We start from the raw sequence: 4,118 nt of genomic DNA, 5'->3' as shown, positions 1-4,118 counted from the left end.
CACTCTTTCACCAAATAATCCCCACTAGTAAAGCTATAGGCTCTTTAGGCTTCAGCCTGGGGGTGTTTCTTTTGTGAAGTGACTGAGTTGTGTTTCCTGTCTATCATGTTTGAGCTAAGACCTCAAATTTTGGTTTTTTTGCACAACCGCATGTTTTCAGAGATCTTCTTCTGCCTCATTTTTTAATAAAAGGTATGATTATTAATTAAAAAAGTCAGAGGAAGGATCAGGAAGTAGGGGATTTCTCAACCCAAACAAATTCCCTCATTCACATTTTTTTACCACTCTATTTATTTGCATGTGGTTTTTCACGCTTTTTTAAAAACCCTCCGAGTCCCATCTGGCAAGCAGCACAAAGTGTCTCTTCCCAAAACTCCCACTCTAGGAATGCTGTATGATACCAAAGCACAGGATGTGTTAATGTGAAGGCCAGAGCTAGCCTGCTCTGCTGTCAGTTCATCCCCTGCCAAGCCTTGCTCTCCACAGCACAGACACGGGCAGTGGACAAAAGTCAACAGACATAGCTCAGATCAGTAAAGGTTTGAGAGCTATCCAAATGCTCATCCAAGTGACCAGGCATTTGAACAGATCCACAGTAGTGCTCTTGAACCTACTCCAACAGCTCTCTGTAAGGTTTGTAGGCTTCAGAGCTTTCCCTTTCCACAATTTCCCCTTCTTCTTCTCTTTTGCTAGAGTTACTGCCTACTTCTGTTTGTTCGCCTGTGCAGCCTGGAGTATCTGCCCCACTAGGGAGAGACTGACCTCTCCCTGCATGGCTCGGCTGTGCTGTGGCAGAAGCATGGAGCTGGACTTCCCATTCTGTTGGCATTGGAGCTTCTTCCTACATCTTTGCAGGTTGTGTGAACTTGAACAACTAATACATTCCTCTGGCATCAAGCAGTGCTGTCGCCTGTTGGTGGTTACATACAAGCCTGAGAATTTGCTGTGAGATCCCATAAAGGGAATGGCTGAAGAAAAGATCTCCTTTTTTCTAGGTTAATGGCTTGGCAGCTTTATTTTTTTCCATACAAAAGCCCTGTCTAGCCTGTTGGACAGGCAGAAGGTCTGCCACTAGCAGGGTTTTAAACAGAATAATCTGAGCCATATTAATGGCTGTAAGATAAAGTCTGGATTACTACACCTAAGTCTGTGTAGTAATTTTTTCTCCACATTGAAACTGAAGTCTTTCTAAATGACCACCCTTCATCTGAGTTGCTTCAGACTGAGCGACAGAAGAGAATAAATTAGGGAAGCAGAGTTAAATTGCTGTTTACTCACAGATTTATTGGTGAAAATAATCTGTATTTCTCTCAGTATTTTAAGAAGTGAAGAAAATTACTGTGAATCTCACCACAGTTAAGAACAAGTTTAAAATAGCTGTGTGTTTGTAATTGATTTTATAAATATTTATGTCTATGTATATATTTATGTAGATATCAATTTTATCAAAAAGTGATATATGCTGATTACTCCTCTATTTTATCCATTTTCCTTTCTAGAAATTCAACTGAAAAAGAGGCTGAGAACCAGAATCCAAAATCCTAAATGTAAGTAGCTAATTGCAATTTCACAAGGAAAATGAAAGCCAAAACTATTTCACTGAAAAGTAGTAAGTCTTAATTTTTATTATTAATTTTTTATGTGGTCATATGGAAACAAATTGGGCCGAAGTCTTTCAGCTATACATTCCAGAGAGTCTGCTCATTTAGAAACTACGATAATAGGACAGAAACATTTCTCTTGGTAGTAAACCTGTAGCAAATGTGTTATTCAAAGGCTGGGAAATTGAATGACCCTTTCTGGAGAATAATATATAGTACAATCTCAAAAAAATTTGTACAGACTGAAAAATGACTTTAAAATACAGACTTATTAAGAAATACAGGTTCTTTGGATATACGTGTGTATAAAACTCTGTGAAACCTCTTGTAGAAAGTAATATTTACATTTTTTAACATTTTAATATTTTTATTATTTAAATATTTTTCTCTTTTCACTCAAGATTGTACTTTTGAAAAGACAATTTTGCTCTGAAGGGTGGTGGTGGAAATCTCTTTTTGGTCTTTCCTTTGGCCTTTAGTTCTTCCCCACTCCATGCTCCATCCCTCAGATTGCCTTACTAGTTTTTTGCTCCTCCTGAAAACTTCATCCCATCTCCAAGGGCTGTTTTCAGATGTCAGGGAACACTGGAGAACAAGGACAATCTGTCCAAATGACCTGTCCTTTAATTGTGCCCCCTGCTCATACAAATTAGCACAGCTCTAGTGTCCCTAAAAATGAGTGAATTCTAATAATGTTAGGACACTCTCCTTTAAATCTACAGAATATATTAGTATGCAAATTATTATAAGCTTAGGGCAGCTGAGATTTACTTATTAGAAAAATCTGCCAGATTATTCACTTTTTCTCTCCTAAAATAAGCAACATGGATAGAAATCAATATAGCCTACAGACTAGATGGAAAACCATACCAGTCCATTTAACTGTGCTTTATATGTAGAGAATAAAATTTTTAGGAGGAAGGGACGATATGCAGCGTGTGTAAGTAGATGCATTGAAAAAGTGAATTTTGTGATAGTTAGAAATATGTGAAAACAAAAGGGAGGAGGGTACCATGAAGAGGAAAACAGTTAAGTGATTAAGTCATCCATGTGGTTTCCTGTACCACTTTTTAAATTTCACCTCTCTTTATATTATTAGCAAAACTGATTGAAAATGAAATATTTCAGAGCAGAATATGTTGTTGAATTATTTGAAAAGGAAGAGAGGTGGGGTATGAAGCAGGCCTGAGTGATTGAGGAATATGATGCTGAAGAGGCTGGATAAAGCACAAGGAAATGACAAAGCACAGAAAAGCTGTGAAAATTGAGGGTGTCCATTTTGAAGGCAAAATTTAGATATGTAAATTAAAAGTAGGGAGTGAAAAAATGGGTTAGACTTGTAGGCAGGATAGGTATAGTCAGAAAGATAATGAAACCCTTACTGTCTTTTTTGGGGGGTATCCTACATCCACCACTGGGCAACAAAAAAGGTCAAACTGAGAGAACAAGATGACAATTTTTTTCTATATACTGTAAAAGATTAAGGAATATATTTAAGAATATTCATGTGGTCAGTGAAATAAAAAATGAAGGGCAAAGTGTGAACTGAGAGCACAGGATGAAAATAAAGCACGGAATGCGTAATGCTGTTTATTTTTAGAAGTTTTGGAAGGCGTGTAAGTTTGAGTTGAGGAATGAGCATTCAAATGGAGGCTTACAGATGAAGAGAGAAAGACAGGGACTATTAAGAAAAAAGAGATTGCATAAGCCTTTGGCACCTTCTACAGCTATTAATAAACTATTAAGCCATTACTGATTTTCCCGAGCTTCACTGAGCTTTGGGTCAGATGTTCAGTGAAAAATGCAGAGAGTCAGAGAGTCCAAGGAATGGTCAGGAGAATGGCTGCTCTCCTTTATCAGGAAAGAGGAGTACCATGAAGACAGCAATGTTGGTTGATGACTTGTTCTTGGGGTTGAAATTATCATGAATGGGGTGGATGAGAGATGAAAATTAGGAGCTGTGAGTGGATCGAAGGACCTACAAAATCCTCCATGTAGACCACTGGAGGAGACAGCACCATTATCTGCTTAGTAAAAAGAAGACAAAGCTGAATATAAAAGGTTCTGCACACAATAGCAAACATCAACCATTCTAAAAGCCAAAATTATGAAAAAGAAATTACTTCTGGGGGGTTTGACCTTCTCTTCCTACTTTCTACAGATGTCTCTGAAACAGGAAAATGGACTTTGCTGGTTTAGCATGTTGGACTGCCCACTTTTTCCATTTTTTTCCTCAACTTTCAAGTTTGAATATTTCCCTGAATATTTTTCCCCCTTTATACAGATTGCCTTCAGCAGATTTCAAATGCTTTAACTTAAATATTTAAGTTAAAAAGCACTTGCAGTAGTTCTCACTTGTCACAATGGGGTTTATATATTTTCACACAATCCAAACTGCCTATGTAGATGAAAGCCAAGAGTGGATACAGAGCACTGGAATAGAACTTCACACCTCATCTACTTTTAAATGTTGTTTCCTTCACGTGAGTAGAAAGTAAAGTACTTTGCCATTTCTGT

The 4,118-nt window shown here is 37.6% G+C and overlaps 1 long non-coding RNA gene across 1 annotated transcript in view; it reads left to right on the top strand.

Annotated features, from left to right (window-relative positions):
• The window catches only part of LOC108445194, a 5,059-nt gene extending 3,204 nt beyond the window's left edge, over positions 1 to 1,855 (top strand). Inside the window, exons 2-3 of the long non-coding RNA XR_001859958.1 lie at positions 694 to 855; positions 1,500 to 1,855. This is a non-coding gene — a long non-coding RNA (uncharacterized LOC108445194). The remainder of the gene's footprint in view (positions 1 to 693; positions 856 to 1,499) is intronic.
• The last annotated feature ends 2,263 nt before the right edge of the window (positions 1,856 to 4,118 follow it).

The sequence above is a fragment of the Corvus brachyrhynchos genome, unplaced genomic scaffold, assembly GCF_000691975.1.
Source record: "Corvus brachyrhynchos isolate BGI_N302 unplaced genomic scaffold, ASM69197v1 scaffold90, whole genome shotgun sequence".
NCBI classification, from domain to species: domain Eukaryota; kingdom Metazoa; phylum Chordata; class Aves; order Passeriformes; family Corvidae; genus Corvus; species Corvus brachyrhynchos.
Note: the sequence above shows the minus strand (reverse complement) of the source record. Positions and strands in the feature narration are given on the sequence as shown.